We start from the raw sequence: 22,465 nt of genomic DNA, 5'->3' as shown, positions 1-22,465 counted from the left end.
TCTTTTGAGAGGGCCTAAAATCTGTGACACCCAAGTGAAATGAATATACACTAAGTATATCCAAGACCTTGGATTCTAAATTCCAATTTCCAGTAAAAGGACCAGGGCTCTTTAGAGAAATGATTCTAGGGTTGTGATTGAGAAAATACAAGGTAAACTTAGCATCTGCAGTGCCAAGAATAAGAAAGTGCTGGAAAACAAAACAAAACAAAAGACTGAGTACATTTTAAAAAGTTGCAGCAGACAACCTGAAGGGACCCCAATGTCTAAAGGTGGAATATTTAATCAGAAAAAATAAATCATTATAATATAGGATTATAATTCAAAAAATAAAATAAATATCCATGGGTGCATACTGATCTACAGTCATCCCCTCTTATCCACTGGGGATATGTTCCAAGAACACCAGCCCACGCCTAAAACCATGGATAGTAATGAACCCTATATATTCTATGTTTATTCCTAAACATACATACCTATGATAAAGTTTAATTTATAAATTAGGCATGGTAAGAGATTAACAACAATAAAGAAACATAAAATAGAACAATTATAACAATATATGTAATAAAATTTATGTGAATGGCTTTGGGGTCATTATTAAGTAAAGTAAGGGTTATTTGAACACAAGCACTTTGCTACTGCAAGATCTGATCTAATAGCCAGGACAGCTTACTAAGTGACCAACGAGTTAGCAGTGTAAACAATGTGGGCACATAATTCATGTCCCAGACAGGACAGAGTGGAACAGCATGAGATTTCATCACCTCAGAATGACGTGTGATTTAAAACTTACAAATTGTTCATTTCTGGAATTTCCATTTAATATTTTCAGAACATGGTTAACCATGGGTAATTGAACTAGGCAAGATTTACTGATGAATGGTATAATTAGCAGGCAAACTTTAAAGGAAAAAAAAAAAACAGAATAGTTTTATAACTTCCAAATATCTCCCCACAAATATTTCTTCATTACTATGGTTGTTTAACTTATGTCCATAAATTCTTTGATATTTCTCCCTCCAGGAAGTGGAGCTTAATTCCCCTCCCCTTGAATGTGGGATAGAATGACTTGCTTCTAACAAAGAGAGTATGGAAAGGGAAAAACAGTAATTTTACAATGGAAAAACCTGGCAGATATAACCTTAACCATGTCATCAAGGTTAAAATGCCCAGCAATAAGTCATGCTGATACCATATACGGATACAATAAGAAGGGCTTTTCCATTGTTTTAATCTCCCCCCCTCCCAATTTTTAACCTCAGTTTAACCTCAGTTTAAAATTATGAGAAAACATCAAACAAACTCAAATTGAGGAAATTCTACAAAATACCTGACAAATAGAAAATTGCCAATGTTATAAAGGACAAGTTAAGACAGAAACTTTCACACACTAAAGGAAACTAAGGTAAAAGGATGATTAAATGCAGAGCAGTAAACTGAACTGGGGAAAAAAACTACTGAAATCTGAATGAAGTATATAATTTAGTTAATATCATTTTCTGGTACTATTTTCTTAATTCTGACAAATTTATCACAGATATGGAAGCTGTGGCACATAAGAGCTCTCTGTGTAATAATTCCAAACCTATAAATCTAAAAGAATTACAAAATGAAAAGTTAAAAAATAAGTTATTGAACCAAATATAAATTCCAAACATATGTCTAAGGCTGATTCATACTTTTGTATTAGTTATTTTAGACAACCCTAAGTGATATATCTATTAAAATACATATGGGCAATTAATTTTTCTTTTATATTATATGTCACTGATAGTGTGTGATGACAAAGACTGCCATTTGAAAGAGGAATTCTACCAACTGCTAATTCTGCCTTTTTCTCTGTGCTTATTATTTGTCTAGTTATCTAACCCTCTTAGAGTAGTTTATTTCATGTCTATCAATGCTATATGTGGAGTACAATTTTGAATGATTCTTCTATAGTTGATCATTCATCTGTATTTACTGATGAAACTCTTTTTTACCTAGAAAATATTTATTTGTTGTATTTTAGGAAAAATAAAAGAATGTGATGGGCTTACCAAAAAATTACTATGCTTAATTTGAAAATACTACCTGAAAATCTATGATATTTCATAAAAGACAATGAACTTTGGAATGGAACAAACTAATCACTGTTCCAATAAAATTTTATGACAAAATTTCTCCTGTTATTTGTACACATGCATTAAACTTTCAGATTCACCTATCTAGCACAAGCAGATTTACATTGTATATGTTTTAGTACAGCCCTATTCAGTATGATTACAACTTGATTCTGAATTCTAGTATACACTGTTGCTTTCACTTTGGGAAGCCGTTTTTAAGCCATTAGACATGTCATTGTGAACTGGTGATTTTATTAGTTTTTTACAGCCATGTAACAAGTGACGACTACTTTAGGGGATTTAAAAAAGACACATTTATTATTCAAAGTTTTCATAGATTAGGAATCTGGATAACACTTGGCCAAGTCCTCTGTTCAGGATCTCACAAAGCTTCAAACAAGGTATTAGCTGGGTTGCTTTCTCACCCAGGGGGTTGACTGGTGAAGAATCCATTTCCGGGATCACTCAGGTTATTGACACAATTTATTTTCTTGTTACTGTATGATTCAGGACACTAGATTTCTACAGGCTGGAGGTTGCCTTCAGTTCCCAGAGGTCACCCACAGTCCCTAGAGTTCTTTCTTGGTACCTTGCCATATGGGTTTCCCCAACATGGTTGCTTCCTTTATCAGGCTGCAAAGAGAGTTCCTCTTTCTAGTTAATCCAAGATAGAGTCTTATATAAGGTCACTTAATCATGAGAGTGACATTCTATCACTTTTGTCATATTCTATTGGTTAGCTCCAAGTCATAGGTACCATCCACACTCAAGAGGAGGTGATTACACAAAGGCACGGACACCAAGAGGTAGTGTCCATTGAGAATCACCATAAGGCTCATCTGCCACAGTGATGAAATATAACAAATAATATCTTCACAAAATGGAAATTAAATAAGCAAAAATGTCAAGACGCAAATCACGTAAAATTACATTTTGGGAATTATCAACTGAATGTTAGCTGATTCTTGTAAAACAATGTCAACTTTTAAAGATGTTGTAATTATTAATACTATAATGGGAATATATAAATATATACAACTTTTAAAGATGTTGTAATTATTAATACTATAATGGGAATATATAAATATATACAACTTTTAAAGATGTTGTAATTATTAATACTATAATGGGAATATATAAACATATTACATATTTCCAGGCAAATTTATTTTTCTCTGAAACCATTAAAATTCTTATCAGCCACTTGATAGATCACCTGAGACCACCAGTGTTCATCTTATTCTTTAAGAAATAGCCCTTGGAGTATAGATTTCTTATTAGACAATAGTCCATGTTATCTCAGCAAGACAAAGATATGGATTTGGGGCATTTTCCTCACTCTAAACACAAAGTCTGCTTTCATATTTTTTTCTCTTCAATAAACCCCTAGTTAACATTTTAATAAATGTAAAAAAGGTGGTAAAAGTGTTGTAGTAAGAAACATCATTGTCTTCTGGAAAAATAATTTCTGTGCAAAGGTGAATGAAAGCATAGTATTTTTTTTTTTTGATACATTACTAAGCTGGAGCTTCAGCTAAGTTGTTAAAATGTAGAGGGATGAGTAAGACAGGATCCCAGATTTTCTGGCTATTTAAAGCAGGCACTATTAAAGTATGCCATAGCAACCGTTTATGCACAAGATGGGCAAGAAGTGATCCCAGAAAGGAAAATAAAGTTAATCACTTATTTTGAAGTTGGTTTGGGGTATATCTATTTAATTCAATTATTAAGAGCAAATACCATCTTAAGCACAGTTGAAATATTAAGGAAAAGAACATATTACACTTGTAGGTCTTTTGCTAAAGACTTATTGTTTCCTATGTTAACTGGCCCATGCCTAAGACAAACATTCAGTCAGTTGCAGTGCATTCTATTGTCTTTCATTATTTCTTTTTTCCTAGCCTACAAAGCCCAAGTATGCTATTAAACTACATAAGGAAATAGATATGAAGGTCATTAAAAATATAAATGGAGTACTTCAAATATGGCACTGTAATGAGAAAGTGATATGTCTCATTTTTAGGCCTAGAAGAAGCACAAAAGAAGATGAATATAGCCATAGATTTACAGAATGTTGCAATAAGTTTTCTTGTAAGTTTTCAACATTAGTTTGTCATCTGCCTTGAACTAACTACTACTTCACGTGGTAGAACTATCATATAACACACTATTTTATTTCTGTAGCTTAACTTTTAAATAGTGTATTCCTCTGAAAAATTTTTTGCTCTATTTGTTGTGTATTCACAGCATTATCAAGACACTGATAACTTATCTGATATGTTTAAATCATATCATAGAAAGACTTCTTTACTTACATATTCACTTTTGCTCAAATTCAATAGCTATATATAATAAATCTCATCTACCTGTGGCAGAAAGTAAGAAAATTATATATTAATGCTATATAATGGGTTTATAGTTAAATAAATTTCACAAATGCATAGGTCTATTTATGAGGCAAGCTTTCCCTTTAGCAATGTTTCCATATGATTTAGTGATCAGATAACCTTCTTATGCAGTATTTGCCCAATAGCAATATAAAATTCAGTATCAGCTGCATTATTCTACAGACTTATCCCATTCTACATGCAAAATAAACACAAAATAAATAGATAACAGAAATATAAAATGTAAAGCATGAAAAATTTATCACTCGAAAATATGAACAAGGAGGGCCAACTAAAGAGAACAAAACGTGTGATGGCAATAGAAAGATATAACAAATGCATAAATCTGCAACTTTACATTTTAAAAAAGCATTTTAGATGGGCTTTGTTAAGGCACCAATGCTCTGAAATGGGAAGTCTGAATTGTATAATCATCCCCATCAATATACATTGCAACTACAGGCTAGAGATCATATTCATTTATATTTTTTCTCCTGAAAATTTCATCATTATTTCATTCAAAAAAAAATCAAAGCATTAGTTTGAAAACTAAAGCTACATCTGGCTGATTTATTTCATGGCAGAATAAAGTGGTTTCAATTTATTTATAGATCTGAAAGTGATCAATTAGCTTCTGAAAAAAATGACTCTCTAGTCATTTTAGATATCACTATAATTATCAAACAATATGTACTAAATATTGCTTGAGACATTGTAATAGGAGTGGAAACAACTATAAACTATTTCAGTGTTATCTAGTATTAATGCTCCAGTTGAGTCAGACTTATGTTTAGAGCTCTACTTATTTTAAATAATTATTGAACCATATACAAGCTAATGCTGTAGGACTCTCTAAGAATTTTATTTGCATTGGATTTTCTGAAGCTGGACAAAGGTGGGATCTGTGTTACATACACAAAAATCAAATACCCTTGGAAAGATCAATTTTCTTTAATTTCAGAACCTATATAGTCAAAATTTATGTTAAGAATTGCCAAGTTGAAGCCTGCAATTCTTAAACTCATATTTCCTCTCCTTCCTAGGCAAATTAGACTAAGATGAGTGAATACATCCCTAAACATTGCATGCCTTTTATCCCTTTTTATAGCTTCCTACTCATCTTTGTACACAATAATTATTTTCCAGTTTTAACAAGAGTTGATTTTAATAAAGTTTACCTTTAATTTTCTTATCAGGAACAGTATCTGTTAAATCTGTTCTATTTTTATCCTGTTTCATCTAGGCATGGGTTATCCCTATGAGAAGCAAACATTAACCACACTTCCCATTCTTAGCAGCATGATTTGCAGATAAGGCTTCAGAAGCAAAGATAAGCAAGTATATGTTGTGCTGTGCTACTTTCTCTAACAAATATGTTATGCGATTTGAAAATTAAGAGAATATTTTCCAGTTCTTAAAATTATAGATTTGAAAAATTAAATTCTCCATTTTAGGACTTTTCATTAAATAATTATCAATTTTCCCAGGATAATTTGCAACTTACCTTCCTGGAGACTTCTAGTAGAGAAATCATTTAGAAAACTTTGTGCTGGGAATTTTGCTAGATGTGAGCTACCTTATTGTTTCATCAAGGAGTATACTGCCCACTAGAAGAGATAGAAAAATATATAATTTTAAATACTAAGACTGAGATAAGCATAGGTTATATAGAGCAAACAGGAAACTCTATCTCACCTTATAGGGCAAGCGGAGCCAGAGAAAAATTCCTGAATGAGACACTATCTGAGATTTATTGGCATAATCAAAGAAAACTAATGCACTGAGTATCAGCTGTGTGCTTCTACCTTTATAACAAACCACTGAGTATATAGACATATATTAACTAAACATATGTATATGTTTAAACATATACATTTAATATATTTATTTAATATATATTTAATATATATAATAGTTCAAATATATATATAACATGATATATATATCCAGAACTATACTCATGCATGGCCATGAAAACTGAAGAAACAAAGTTTAGCTAGAAAGCTTAAGAAGTTCAAGAAGGAACTTAAACAAATATCCATTCAGGCATGGAAAAGGGTCAATAACAGGCTGCAGTTGAGAATTTTAACCATTTTTTTTTTCTTTCCCTGTCATTGCCTTGGGTTGTTCAGTTTTCAGAGATTCAATTTGGAGATGTCCTACAGTTGACCAAAGGTGAAAGTCATCTTTTTCATTAAACGTGAGTATTTAGCTCTATTTTCAAGGCTGGAGCACACCAAATGGTGGTGTTGGGAAGCATTCCTAAATAGCTACAGGAAAGCTCATAACCATGAATCGGAAACACTGGCACCTACCCCCAGCCCCCAACACAATAGGCGTTTACACTACCTGATTTTGAAGTAACAGCAAAAGAGGCAGCTGGCAACCCAGAGTGAGTACACAGGTAGGTTGGGAAGGGTGGTCAGGAAACAGCAATTAGTGAAGACCAGTGGGCTAGTGTCTGCTCATTACTCATAGCCCAAATCATATAGCAGCTGTGACAAAAGTTGACTCTCTCTGTCTAAGTACAATGCCTGAAATTAAAAAAAAAAATTAAACAAGGTTACACTGATGTATGGGTAAGGGAATTTATTCTAAGATAAATGATGAGTGGTTCAGCCTAAAGGAACAGTAGTAGAAGCACTCTTGGAATAGAAAAAGGTATTCTTCCCATTTACCAAGTCAACCAGAGGAATACAATTCACTTTGTATCTTGCCCAGAGACAGCTTATATTGTATAAGAAAATAGTAGAAAATCAATAATGTGAAAATATAAAATAATACAAAAATATGGTCCACATAATTGATATTTCTAATGTAACATTTTCAATAGAGAACAAACAAAGTACAATACATTAAAAATTAAAATAAAGTATAAAGGAAAGTCCTAACAAAACAGTAATTACAATTATGTGTAGAATAACTTTGATGATTAAAAGATTAATGATCTAAAATTGTATCTAGCCCTATGTTTCTTTTTAGAAGAAACGCAAGACAAATGAACGCAAAAGAAAGAAAAGCAAAGAGATAGAAAATATAGCAGATAAATATAAATTGGAAAAAAGAGAGATATAAGTTTGAATATCTGAAAATAATAAAAAATATGTACTCAAGACTAGTAAACACATGAGCCTCTAGAAAAACTAATTAAGAAAAAGAGAACAAATAGAAAATTCACATTTCAGAATGAATTGAAATATGAATAGATACATAAAATACCACAGATGCAGCAGAATTTTTTTAAAAATATAAAACAAATTATGAACTAATAATAAAATGGTTTTAAAAATATTAAAAAATTGACAATTTTGAAAAACATAAAATGCTAAAATATATTAGCCAGAAAAAGACAGTAATTAGAGGGAACAGCATGAATAAGTACAAAAAGAGTACCAAATTATCAGGGAGTGGTTTAGTGGAAGAAAAGGATTTATTTGGGAGAAAACAGGGAACTCTAGAAAGCTTTAGCGCAGTGAAATAAAATAATTAAAACTAAAATTTAGGAAGATTAACAAACTACAAAATTTAAGGTGACCAGCTGTTCCAGTTTGCCAAACAAAGTGAGTTTTCCAGAACCCATGCTGAAACCAGGAAAGTCCCTGGTGAACTGGGCCAATTTGGTCACCTTAGCTCTAATATTAAGAAAAAAAAGACATCAACTGATTGTGGAACCAATGATAAAAGAAAGCCATAGGCCATGATTCTGGGGAAATGTCCAGTATTTATATTACTGAGAAGGATGATTAAAAATACATTTTTGACTATAAAACACATGCTTCAACCTACAAATGAGGAGAGAGGACATCAAATAATGCAATGTAGTATCACTATCCAATTTATGCACCTAAGTCCAGGGCATGGAGCAATATTAACCAGATAAAAGTCATTGGCTTAAAAAAGAGATAGCTTTCTAAATCTACCAAAGAGAGTTCTGCCCACTCTTCTTTTCTTCATCTACAATTCTCTTTCTCCTTCCATTTTGAGAATATAATTGTCATTAAATATAAAAGCATTATATATAATGGCAGGGCAGAGCTGTGTTGTATCCAAGGATAAAGTGTAAAGAAAATGTTTTATGAAAGTCAAGGTAAGTGTTGGGAGTTTTGCATACAGAAAACTGTATTCGATCTTTCATTATTCAGTAGCCTCCCAGTCCTGTCTGCAGGGGATACTTTCCAAGACCTCCAGTAGATGACTGAAATCATGTATAGTACTAAACTCTATCTATAATATGTTTTTCCCTATACATACATACCTTTGGTAAAGTTTAATTTATAAGTTAGACACAGTAAGAGATTAACAATATCTAATAAAAAAATAGGACAAGTATAACAATATCTGTAATAAAAGTTATATAAATGGCTTAGGGGTCATTATTAAGTAAAATAGAGATTACTTGAAAACAAACATTGTAATACCCAACAGTCAGTCAGACAACTGAGACAGGTACTAAGTGACTAATGGGCAGGTGGTATACACAACATGAATACTTTGGATAAAAGGATGTCATGTTGCAGATGGGACAGAGCAGGATGGCACAAGATTTCATCATACTACTCAGAATGGCCTGCAATTTAAAGTTTAGGAATCATTTATTTCTGTAATTTTTCATTTAATATTTTCAAACCATGGCTAACCACAGCAAATTGAAACTATGGAAAATGAAACAGCAGATGAGGTGGAGCTACATATTTTCTAGATGAAACAGAAAACATGTAAGAGAGATTATTCAGCCCTGGTCCACCAGACACACACTAAAATCATGGCTGAGTCTTTGCAAATCATGACCGTGGTCCTGCATAAGCAACCTGGCTTTCGTACTTGAATTTAAGTGAGAGGAGATAGCAGATGCATGTGGACAATGACAGAGGCATCAAGGACCTGACATGTAAATATCAGACCTATAAATATCTGTCCCAATTTGAAGACGAATAAAGAAAAAAATAGTGTCCGTGAAGGAAGAATATCACCGCAAAAGAGATAAAAGAACATTACTAGGAAGTCTGAGTGTAACATTATATTTCTAAAAGCAATATTTTATTTAAAAAGTAAAACTTTGTAAGACACCAGTTAACTATCTTGGAGTGGAGGGAGGAGTTGTTAGAAAGAACCTGGAAAGAATAGCTTCTACAAAAGGGTATAGGTGGATACGAGGACAAAACAGTATTGAGATAAAGGTGCAAAGGAAAATTCTAGAAAAGTAGGAAATCATTCAAGGTATCTAAAATGTAATATTAGAATTTAATGTATATATATTTTAATGTAATATGTATTTTACATATAAGAAGTAGAACAGGATTATAGAACAAATCAGTTCCTGATGATTAGGGAACATGACAGTAGTCTCTGTCAAAATTATAGAAAAAAAAGAACCAAAGAACCTGAAAGTATAAAAAAGGTAACAAATAAGAACCATGAATATAAATCCAAACTAAGAAAAATAGCTTCCTGAGGAAAAAAAAGAACAGAAACAAAATCACTTATCTAAAGTATAATGACAATGTTGAAGAGCTGAAGAGGAAGGATAAAGATTATGACAGCAACAACAAGAACATCTTTGTGCTAAGATAAATTCTAAATACAGGCAAAATTATTCAATATTCAGAAATTTAGCATTTACACAAACTCTCTGAGAAAGCTAAGTGAAGAAATATTACAACTCTCTAGTACTTTTTATGATTTTAAAAGATATATAAGGATAAGTGGATTTATAATTTTAAAAATCAGAGAAGTATGCAAGAGAAGAGCCATAGAAGAGTATATCAAATTGTCTATTCCATATGAATATGAGTCAAAAGTCACTTTTTTTTTTTTACTTTGGTCACTAGAGATATCTGTTGAGTTGGACAGACTCATTTTATTTTTTTCTAGCTTTATTGAGGTATAGTTGATAAATAGAAAAAAATTTTAAGTGTAAAACACGATGATTTAATATATGTATACATTAGACACATTCACTTCAAAACATTTTTAAAAAATATCTAGAATAATTAAAAACTATATTTCTGTCCTCTAAATCACTATAGAATCTGATTCACTTTCAGATTCCTAAGGAATCACCAGGAGATACATGAAAAAAGATAAAAATCGTGAATAATTACTGAAAACTAAGACAGAGCAAAAAAAAATTTTTGATAAAAATAGATGTGATCATATTAAAGAACTATAAAGACTTATGCTCACTCCCTCCCTTATTTAAAAGAGAAGAACGTTATGGAGAATAAAAATGGACAAAATTCCACTATCATGACCAAAATTGAAGAATGAGGTTACAACCTGAGGCAGGCAGATAACAAAGTAAACAGGTATGCATTTCAGGAATAGGTGACTGCTTTAAAGGAATCTCTAAAAGGAAACCATCCCCTGGGAGAAGTCAGCCATAAGAAATGGTTTACTGAAGGGCAGGAAGGTAGAAGCACTCTGTCCTAGGCCAGGATGTAGAGTAGTTAAAGATAAAGAAATAAAAATTATATAATATAGCTATAACTTGATAGACAAACAGGCAGATTTGCATACACAATGTTATATTTATATTTTATGTTACTTTATGTTTTTTATAACTCCTCTCAAAAGTTTAAGTGAACAACAAAAGAAATCAGAGTAAAAGGAAACTTTGTAACAATAATTCCTCTAAAAATCTCTCCTACAAATATATTTGCATATGTAGAAGAAGATATATGCACAAGGTCTATGCATAATAGCAAACATCTGGAAACAATCTAGAAACCCATCAATAGACACTAATTATGTGAATGATGGTACATCCATGCAAGAAAATAGTGTAGCCCTTAGGGTAAAAATTAGTTAGATCTCATTGCCCTAGAATAAGTGCGATTAAGTAAAAAAATGAAACAAGATACACGACAATGCCAATGGTATATTCCTGCATGTTCATTAAAGACGATAGGTATGCTATGCATATCTGTGCATGAGAAATGCTTGTATTGACAATCACCAAGTTATTGAAATTATTTATCTTTGCACTGTACAGCTGAGAATCTGGGATAGCAGAAGAGTGTTTTCCATTGCATTACTTTTGTGTAGGTTGAACTTGATGTGTCACATTTATTTTGATATATCTTTTAAAAGAAACATCTTAACACTAAAATTTAGAGTTGGATACATATAAAATAACTAGAAAACTGAAAAACTGCAGATATTTTCAACTAATATGTCTGTCACCATGAGCTAGTATTATACAATATTAGTTAGACAGAATTATAAGTAGGCAATTTCTGAGATTGGAATAAAGCCTAATTTAAGATTTGAGATTATTTGTTTTCCCCTATAATTAATACTCATTGTCAAAAGCATAATTTTGTCCTTCAGGAGAGAACCCACAGTTTTTATGTCTCTAACTGGGGCTCTACAAAAACAATTGGCCAAATGAAAGTAATTAGCCAATTATAACTTGACTGTGCAAGTAATTGGAGGATAGAAACAGTTGCCAGCACTTTTCAAATGAGGTTGGGGAAAGTGGCCATAATCCCCAGATACTAGAAAACCATTGGACCACACGATGTACCAGGCGTGACACAATGGTAAAATATGATCTTGAATGCAGAGAGGGAGAGAAAGACAAATACTTTTCAATGACACAATTTTTACATATATATTGGCTATATGCCCCAGAAGTATTTTGAGGTAGGCTTTGTCTCCTAAAAAGTAAAAAAAAAAAAAAAAAAGTACGCATTAGTTCTTGGTGCCTGCTACAACTTCTTTGCATTTATATGTCAATGAGAGAAATATCAACCCTTTAGTGGCAGACTGCAGGTTGTCACTCCAAATCCATTAGCCCCTTTTACCATAGTAATCAAGTTTTAGTGGGACGCACAGCCTCCCACTTAGTCTAACTAATCCTAGTCTCTCTTGGAACTCATTATGGTCAAAAGACTAAGTTCTCACCAATGAAATAAAAGAAGAAACAATGGATATGACACCTAAGATGCTTAAAAAAAAATTGCTTGCACTGTTCTTCATTTTTCTCATTTCTTACAATCTGGAGCACAGATATAATATCAACAGAGCTGCAAGCAAGCAGATGTGGAAAATTCCCTAGAACATGGACGAAAGAATATAAGAAACCTGGGTCCCTGAAATCCTTCCAAAATTTTTTAAATGAGAAATAAATTTATATTGTATTGTGGCTATAAATTTTGTGGATTCTTTCTTCAGAAATATTGCCATTGTCCTACATAACTTTATTCTAAATCAAGATATTGAACCTCTGATGTAGTGACTTGACTAAAGTCAGAGGCAGAATCAGCAGTTACCTCCAGCTAATCTGATCACATTCCACCATAGTCCTCAATAGCCTTTTCCTAGGTGCATTTTAACCAACATATTTTCACGTCTCTGATACCTATGGAATAACTACTTCCCCCAAGGGAAACTTTTTAAATCAAGTTTATTGTGGTGACATTGGTTAATAAAATTATATGGGATTCAAGAGTACAATTCGATAATACATCATATCTATATTGCATTGTGTGTTCACCACCCAAAGTTAAATCTCCTTTGGTCATCATATATTTGATCCTCTTTATTCTTATCTACCTCCCTCCCTCCCCTTTCCCTCTGGTAATCACTAAACTGTTGTCTGTGTTTATGAGTTTTTGTTTGTCTTGTTTGTTTGTTGCTTTCCATTTTATATCACGTATATGAGTGACATAATATGATTCTCAACTTTTTCTTTCTGACTTATTTTGTTTAGTATGATTATCTCAAGATCCGTCCCTGTTGTAACAAATGGCAGAATTTCATCCTTTCCTATGGCTGAGTAATATTCCATTGTATATGTGTACCATATCTTCTTTATCCAATCATTATTCAAAGGTCACTTTGGTTGTTTCCATGTCCTGGCCATGGTGAAGAATGCTGCAACGAACATCAGAGTGCATATATCTTTAGGAATAAATGTTTTCAAAATTTTGGGCTAGATACCCAGAAAAAGGATTGCAGGGTCATATGGTAATTCTATTCTTAATTTTTTGAGGAATCTCCATATTGTTTTCCATAGTGGCTGTACTGATTTACATTCCTACCAGAAATGTATGAGGGTTCCTTTTTCCTCGCACCTTTCTTTTGGATATTAGCCCCTTATTGAAGGTGTTGTTTGCAAATATCATCTCCCATTGAACTGGTTGCTACTTTGTTTTGTTGATTGTTTCTTTTGCTGTAGAAGCCATTTAGTTTAATATAGTCCTGTTTTTTATTTTTTATTTTACTTCTCTTGTCTTTGAGGTCAAATTCATAAAATCTTCTCTAAACATAAGGTCCACGAGTTTAGTACCTGTTTTCTTCTATGCAGTTTATTGTTTCAGGTCTTATATTTAGGTCTTTGATCCATTTTGAATTAATTTTGGAGTAGGGTGACAGATAGCACACTAGTTTCATTTTTTGCATGTGGCTTTGTAATTTTCCCAGCACCATTTATTAAAGAGGCTTTCTTTTCTCTATGTCATGTTTTTGGTTCCTTTGTCAAAAATTATTTATCCATATATATGTGGGTTTATTTCTGGGCTCGTAATTATGTTCCATTGTCCTGTGTGTCTCTTTTAAATACAGTGCTGTTTTGATTATTGTCACTTCATATTAAAATCTGAAGTCAGGCAATGTGATACCTCTGGCCTCTAGCCTTATCTTTTTTTTTTTTCCCCTAGGATTGCTTTGACTATTTGGATTTTTTTGTAATTGCATACAAATCTAATAATCTTTTGTTTTATTTCTTTAAAAAATACCATTGGGATTTTGATGGGGATTGCATTAAATCTGTATATTGTTTTGGGTAATATGGCCATTTTAACTATGTTGATTCTTCTAATCCATGAACAGAGAATTTTTTTTTTTTATTTCTTTGTGTCTTCTTTAATTTCTTTTAATATTTTTTTTTTTTTCAGTTTATAGGCCCTTCACATGCTTTGTTAAGTTTATTCCTTGGTATTTTATTCTTTTTGTTGCAAAGAAACAATGAAGATACTGAGCTACCAGGAAACAAAAGATAAAATGGCTATAGGAACACTTCATATATCAATAATCACCCTAAATGTAAGTGGACCGAACTCACCTATAGAAAGTCATAGAGTAGCAGATTATGTTAAAAAACAAAACCCGACCATATTCTGCCTTCAAGAGACACATCTCAGCAGCAAGCACGAATATAAACTCTAAGTGAAAGACTGAAAAACAACACTCCAAGCAAATGGCATCCAGAGAAAAGCAGGTGTAGCCATACTCATATCTGATGAAATAGACTTTAAGATAAAAAGAGTAACAAGAGACAAAGATAGACACTTCATAATGATAAAGCAGATAACACATTAAGGAGACATAAACTTCTCAATATATACTCCCAATCATGGAACACCAAAATATATAAAGTAAGTAATAACAAAACTAAAGGGAGAAACTGAAAAAACACATTTACAGTAGGGGACATAAATACCCCCATTGATAACTGTGAATATATCATCCAAACAGAAAATTGATAAGGAAATATCAGCCTTAAATGACACTTTAGACCAATTGGACATAATCGACATATACAGAGCCTTCCATCCCAAATCGGCTGCTTATACATTCTTTTCTAGTGCACATGGAACATTCTCAAAAATAGACCATATGTTAGGACATAACAGTAGCCTCAACAAATTTAAGAGAATTGAAATCATACCAAGCATATTCTCTAACCACAATGTTTTGAAACTGGAGAGCAATTGAAAAATCAGAAAAAAAAAAACACAAATATGTGGAGATTAAACAATATGCAACTAAAGAATGACTGGGTCAAAGAAGAAATAAAAAGAGAGATCAAGAGATATATAGAAACAAATAAAAATGAAAATACAACATACCAGGGGCATTTTTTAATTTTTTTCCACATTGGTAGTACTCTGCTATAGGGGTTTTAAGAAAATGTATGAAATGGTACTTTGCCTAAATTATAGAGATTCTTCAGGAAAAAAAAAAAAAAAAAAGCCTGAAAGCTTTATGTGGATTTCTGCCTTTCAACCCTGACACTTGTTATTTTTCTTTTTTTTAAGTATAGGTGTGTTGTCATAAGAGTCATAAAAGCTGAATTAAAATAATGTGTAAAAGTATTCACTAGCACAGTATCTGGCACCTACAGAGTCTCAATAATCTCGTTACTACATTTCTCTGCTCAACAATATGAGGGCCAACTTTAATACAATATTTTCTTTAAAAAAAAAAATACTTCAATTATAACCATTATATCCATTCTATTTCTTAAGGAAGGAAAAAAGAGGAAATGAGATATTAAAAAAGAGATCCTATTATTTAATAATCTTTTCTTCAAATATAAATAATTCATGTGTTTAACATATCTGATCTGAGTCAAAAAGTGAAACAGTAGCCATGGATACTGTATAAACTGATATCCAAAATGACAAGGAATTAACTGCAATTTAATCTGAATATTTAGTCAACAAATCCAGCCTTGGATTTGCATATTCAAAATTTATGTTCCCCTAGCAACTGTAATTCATCCCCTACACATGCATACATACATACGTATATACGCAATCACATAAAACATATATATCTTTAAATAGTTTTTAATTCATTAATAATACTTATAATAAAATTAGCTATTTACTAACATGATAATACAACAAAGTGAATGAAGAAAATTAATATGAATAAGATGAAATTCAAATTTTAATTTTACTTCTATTATTACCTATTTTACAGATAAAGCACATGAGCAAATTCCAAGTTGTAGATATATTAGGAATAAGAAATAAGAGTCTCCCTAATTTATGCTCTCTTTTTTTTGCCATTTTTCCCAAAAATTATTTGAAGTTACTATTCTAAATAAACTCTTCTAATCTGGAAAAACTTTTCTACCCTTAATACAAAAAAGGAGTCTTTTATTTTCCACATGTGTGTCCTTATTAGCAGTTTGCACTGCTTAAAATTATTCATTCCAATCTATATAGAAATCCTTTCAACACAGTTGGTATCTCCGCTTCACTACTGAGCCTTCTTTGGCTATCTTTCCAGGACTTGTCTGGTATTTCTTCTTTGAATCTCTCTTATATTTAAATATAAAAATAGCTTTGAAACATTGAGTGTCAGACAATATGCCAGTCATTTGGCAGATAGTATTTCTATGCTTTAGGAAGTCTGCTGATGAAGAAATTGAGTCACAGAGCTCAATATTCTACGTCTAGTAAATGGTGGAACCAGAATTTTACCTCAGGCTTGTTTGATTTCATTTTTAATATAGCATAGTATTTACTTGAGGAAAATGTTTCAGAAGTCTGAATTAGAGGAGTGATAATCAGGTTGAAAATAGCAAATGGAAATTAATCATGCGTTTTCCTATAACTCTACCTATCAACAGCATGAAATAATTTGAAATATATACTTTGACTATATTCGGGGTTATAACAGTGAAGAGTACTAACAAAATCCATACCATCCTGAGAGTTTACTCTGATAGAAGGAAATGGTAAACCAATAAGGTAATTTTAAAAAGCTATGTGTCAGGACGATGAAAAAGAAGTAATATGACAGAAAGTAATAAAGGCTATGGATTCCCTTATATGAGATCTGAGAAGTCTGTCTTATACTTAAATGACTGGTAAGATCTAGCCATTAAATCATCTGAAAGAAGAATTTTACAAGCCAGGGGCACAGCAAGTACAAATACTCTGAAATAAGAGCAAAGTTGAAGGATTTGAGAAATAAGTAGGTCTTCAAAACCCTTTACAAATCTTATGTTACATTCTCCTGTGTAACTAGAAAATTCTGTTAAGAGAAAGCCAATATGACATAAGGTCTGAAAGAAAGGCTGGGGCCAGATTACTTAGGCCATAGCAAAGGCCTTGGATTTTATCTTAAACTCAATAGGAAGCTACTAGAAGACTTTAAGCAAAAGGTGCCATGGGAATATGTCTATTTCTTTTTGAAAAAGATTCTGCAATGTGGTAAAAAATGGAGTGCAAGGTAAGGGGTGACAGTAAGCACAAGTAGACCAGTGAGGAGCTTACCACCATAGTCCAGGTAAGTGATGGTAGCTAGCACCAAAATAGGGATGGGAAAAAACATACAGATTTGGAACTCTATTGGGGAGGTATTATCAACAAGCTTGCCAATGGACTGAATGTGACAGTAAAGAATAGAGAGAAATTTAGGAGGATTCTTAGTCATATAGATTGGAGCCAACTAAGCTTGAATTCATATTTAGGCTATGTCATGAATTAGTTTTGATATCTTGATCAAGCAATTTGTCCTCTCTTAGCTTCATTTTCCCCATCTCCAAATTAAGATAATACCCATTTTCGGATATACTAAATGGACTGAGTTAAATTACGCTGAAATCATTAACACAGTGCCAAGTACATAGTAAACATCCAGTAAAGGTAGACATTAGTATTAATACTATGTTTACTTCCTATAGAAGAGGACCAACTAAACTGGGATTTTTGCTAGAATCATGACTGTTTCATATCAGTTCCATTGTCTCAATTCTATTAAAAACAACAACGACAAAAAAAAAAAAAATTACCGGAAATTTAATACTATCCATCAAATACTGACTGATCACTTAGTACAAATAAGAACTGTGGAAGGCACAAGAAAATTAAAAACAAACAAAGGATAGTCTCTGATCTCAGAGGTTTCAAAGTCTAGCAAGAGAAACATGCAAGCAAAAATTACTCTAACACGAGTTAAATATAACAAGGCAGTTATATATACACTATTATGGCAGCATATATATGAGTGAAAGAGCATGTATTACTGGGTAAGAAGAGAAATATTAGAGAATGTTTTGAGGATGAGTTTTTCTGGATCGTGCTGTAGAAAAGAAGGTAAAAAAAAAGAGAAGGATATTCTAAGCTGAAGGAACAGAATCATCAAAGAGAGTATGGAGGAAGTGTTGGGTGCATTTTCCAAATAACGAGTAGTCCAATGTAACAAGTTGAGAGGGTGAAGAGAGGAGCAGAGAGATAAGAAATGAGGTAGGAAAGGCAGAGACCCTGCTTTGTCCATGTTTGCTCAGCTCTGAGGTAGATAGGCTGAGGCAAGATTTATGAAGAAGGGCTTTGAGAACCATACTATGGAGTTAAGAGTTATTCCAAGCAACACAGTGTCAGAACTATCGGACTTTTAAGCATGATCAAATTTGTGTTTTAAAAATATTACTGCTTTGGCTTTTGAAGTTTAGATCAGAATAAAAACCGCTTTTAGAAACGTAAAATGAGTTCAGAGAGTGTGTTTTTTCCTCTTTTTGTTTCGATGGAAGTGGAAATAGTACACGCTTGATAATTATTAAGCATATAGAATTTTTGTTATGCTTTTCTTCCCCCCTCATAGTCAGTCATAGGCTAAGTCAAGGTCAAAGAAAAAAGAAAAAAAAAGTAGAGATATAAACCAAACCCACAGCTCCTAATTCTCAGTTCAATACTTTATGCAGCTAAATAATATAAAAATGTGCCTGGATGCTGCCTGATAGAGGACGGTTCTATTTTTATATGTAAAAATCACCTTTATATACACAAAATAAATTATAAGAGCTGTGCCACTTTAATCAATCTGTATTGCTAGAACTAGGCTCTATAGCTATTAAAAGACCTACTTCCTGAGACTTCCTCATGCCATGCAGCTTAGTCATGCCTCCTTGAACACATGGAGGCATGAATAAACTTTAAAAGAGAAAGAGGAATATGCCTTCACTGGTTTTGTAAACACAGCAGCCAATGTGTTTGCCCTGAAGGGAGAGATCTGCCACTTTGTAAGTTAAGCCTGAGTGAATCACAGGGCTTCTAGACAGATACTCAGGAAATACTTCAGCAAAGGTTTAAAATAAAATCATCAGCCTCTTTTCAGAGCACAGGACATAGGGCAGTGGCTATTTGGGAAGAAGGGCTAAAAGGTTCAAACAGAATGGTAAGTGCCTTTCATGGTCACCTGAGTCTGTGGAAGTAGCTTCATACAAAGACTTATTTTTAAAATGAGGAATTAAAATTAAAGTGCTTTTTTCAAAGTCAAATAGTAAAGTGGAAGTCATGCAACTCCAGCTGTGGCCTCATGATGGCACGAGCAGCGGATTTTTCTACCATGCCACTCTACATGTAATAAAATCAGGGGAGGGTGGTTAGGTATGCTTTTACCCTGTCTTCTGATTATGTCCCAAGAAGTCTACCTTTACTGTGCATTTTCCCTCCTTACTTCCTTCCTGCAGTGGAGAAATGTATTCTGTGAAATTACAAACTAAATTTCCTATTAATTAATCCATTCATTCAGCAAATAACTATCAAGCATCTATGAGTTAAGTGCTGTGACAAAATCCTCAAGACGTTCATAATCGAGAGATAGAGTAGAAGAGAAAATTATTAACATATAATCACCAGAGACTATGAAAAATATTTGAATTTTTTTAAAGAACAAGATATTCATAAGTGAAATAAAATGATTAACACTTGTTCCTTCCCTTTAAATCACTGAAAACATACTGCTTAAGGTTTTCATAAGCCCTTAAGAAATATCAGGTGCTGGACACTGACATATTCAGAATTACTTTCTAATACTGACATAGTGAAATGAGATGTTGACTTATGTAATGAGATTTGGGAGTTTCCCCAAACACCCAATAGTATGCTAAAGTTTAAAATGCTCATAATTTGAATCGTTATTAGACCACAAAAACAGCAACATTGTTTGACAAGAGTGAATCCCAGTTAAATCACATTAATTCACTAGCAGGATTCATGTATTTAGATTAACTTGTTGATAGATCAGACCTTTAGACACTGATGATGAAAAAGGTGAGCTCAGTGAACTTTTGTATTATCAGTAGTTTTTCTTCAACACTCTGCCTTAAAGTCTTTAAAAGTTCTCAACAGCTGCAATAGAAGCAGGACAAAGGATCTTTGAAATGAATAGTTTTTAGAAGTCTGTCATCTCAAGAAACAGGAAATAACAAGGTGTCTATCCTTTTCTTCAAACTATACAAAGACAAAATACCAATAAAATAAACCACTTTAATTAAAAAAAAAATCCATTTGCCTCCTAAAAACAGAGTAATTAAGTATTATTTCACATTTTATAGAAAGAATGTTCTCTGGCCAGATATCATAAAACTTTGAAGTTATAAATAAGTTACTATTTAGCTTTGAAAGAGACTTTAGAACAGTGCAAGTCTTTCAAGGTTTTTCCAATACTTTTCTTTTTCAGACTTTTTTCATTTAGAATAAAGTCAACAAAGGACATTTTATGAGCAATAAGAAAATTATTTGTGTATTTGTGTTTAATGTAACATGAAATAATATATTTAGGTTTATGAACTATATTGCAACTAAATTCAAAAAGATCATTATAATGCTTTTAATGAAAATCCTAAATGTTTCTTTTATTTTAGTGTATGCTATCTTCTCCAAAGCCTGCAATAACTTTAAAATCTCTCCACTTAGAGCTGAATAACAAAAGCAGGATGCTTTTAAACTTCATTCGAAATTAATCTGTGGTCATTTATATTAAAAGTAGTGTGATCATGACCTCTTCTCTAGTTTAGGATAAGACTTGTTCAAGGTTTCTGTTGAGTGTGTCACTGAGGAGCAGGGGACTGAGGCTCCCTTGAGTGATGAAACCTAATGGAGTGCACAAGGCCTGAGCCTAAGGACTGGACATTATGCATAGACTAACAGACACAAATCAATTTAGTACAGTCTGAGATTTAAAAAAAAAAAAAAAGACAAGGTCAAGGTTGCAGTATTACCTTTTCAATGTTTCTTACTCATCAGGAGCTCTCTTTGAAGTTGCACTCCCATGGACCTGTTCATACCTATCTTGTCTGATGAACTCATTAGCTTAATTACTGTCTGCTTTAGCATTTTGCAGACCTTACTACTATTAGATACATTTCACAAAGTTTGACTCACAAGCCATTTGCGTCAGAATCATCTGAGATATTTGTTAAAAATGCAGATCATCACAGTCCCAAAGTCTGAGGATGGAGCTGAGAAATCTTTATTTTAAACCACTACCTTCAAGTTACTTTTTTTTCCAAGCTAAAGCTAGAGAACCATTGACTTACAACATGAGAAATCTTAATTCCAGAACTTGGCATCTTGCTTTCAGCCATAAAATATGAACTAATACTTTACTGAACTCTCATATTATGGATCAGTTTCCCTATTTCCCTGTTTAAGATGCAGAAGTGACATAACTATGAAGCATAGACTTCAAAGTAAAGCAAACTTAAGTTTGATTTGCCTCAGTCACTTCATCTATAAGAAAGGAAACTCAGTGGTGCCTCATGTGGTTTGGTTATTATCCTCTTAGGCAGACAGATAAACATGACTGAAGAGGAAACAAAGGCCCAACCCAGAGACCTCCCTTATGACCTCCCTGAAATACTCATTTTATGGTTAAAGATTACCAGTACATTCCAGAATACATGGAAGTAAGAACCACAGAAATAACAACTGACTTAGTCTGGTCACAAGCAGTTCCACAGTTAGTATATATTCTGACTTTTCTTGACCTTAGCCTCATTATACAATATCATACATATGCTTGGAAGTTCATGAATCTGATTATAACAGACTAAATTCTGGGAAACCGCATGTGTAATAAACAAGGGGTCATATAACAGCAAAATGTTGATCAAAATGACCTCACATGTTAATTACCTAGGATCACCCCTGTAACCACCCATCATGGCCATAATATAAGGTATACTCCCAGATCCCTGCGGAGCTGCAGTCATCTCTGGTGTAGCCCATTTCTCTCTTGAAAAATGCTTTAATAAATCTTACTTTTCCTAAATTTCGCTGATCTGTAATTCTTTATTGCATTGGTGGAAAGAACCAAGGCCTCCTCAGCACTACCAAAGCAATGATGGATTTGGATTGGCCCCAACGGTAACTGTCCACTTGAAGATGAAAGAAGGGTCCTGGACCATCTATATTACTTTGTATCCTTAGAACTTGGGACAGAAAC

At 32.8% G+C, this 22,465-nt stretch overlaps 1 long non-coding RNA gene across 1 annotated transcript; it reads right to left on the bottom strand.

Moving 5' to 3' along the window:
* Positions 1–6,042: 6,042 nt before the first annotated feature.
* On the bottom strand, positions 6,043–21,350 carry LOC111743499. The gene is made up of 3 exons (XR_002781731.1): positions 21,240–21,350; positions 6,845–7,029; positions 6,043–6,102 (listed from the first exon to the last, which is right to left on the bottom strand). It is a non-coding gene; the product is annotated as an uncharacterized LOC111743499 (long non-coding RNA).
* Between the last annotated feature and the right edge of the window lie 1,115 nt (positions 21,351–22,465).

The sequence above is a fragment of the Pteropus vampyrus genome, unplaced genomic scaffold (assembly GCF_000151845.1).
Source record: "Pteropus vampyrus isolate Shadow unplaced genomic scaffold, Pvam_2.0 Scaffold115, whole genome shotgun sequence".
NCBI classification, from domain to species: domain Eukaryota; kingdom Metazoa; phylum Chordata; class Mammalia; order Chiroptera; family Pteropodidae; genus Pteropus; species Pteropus vampyrus.
Note: the sequence above shows the minus strand (reverse complement) of the source record. Positions and strands in the feature narration are given on the sequence as shown.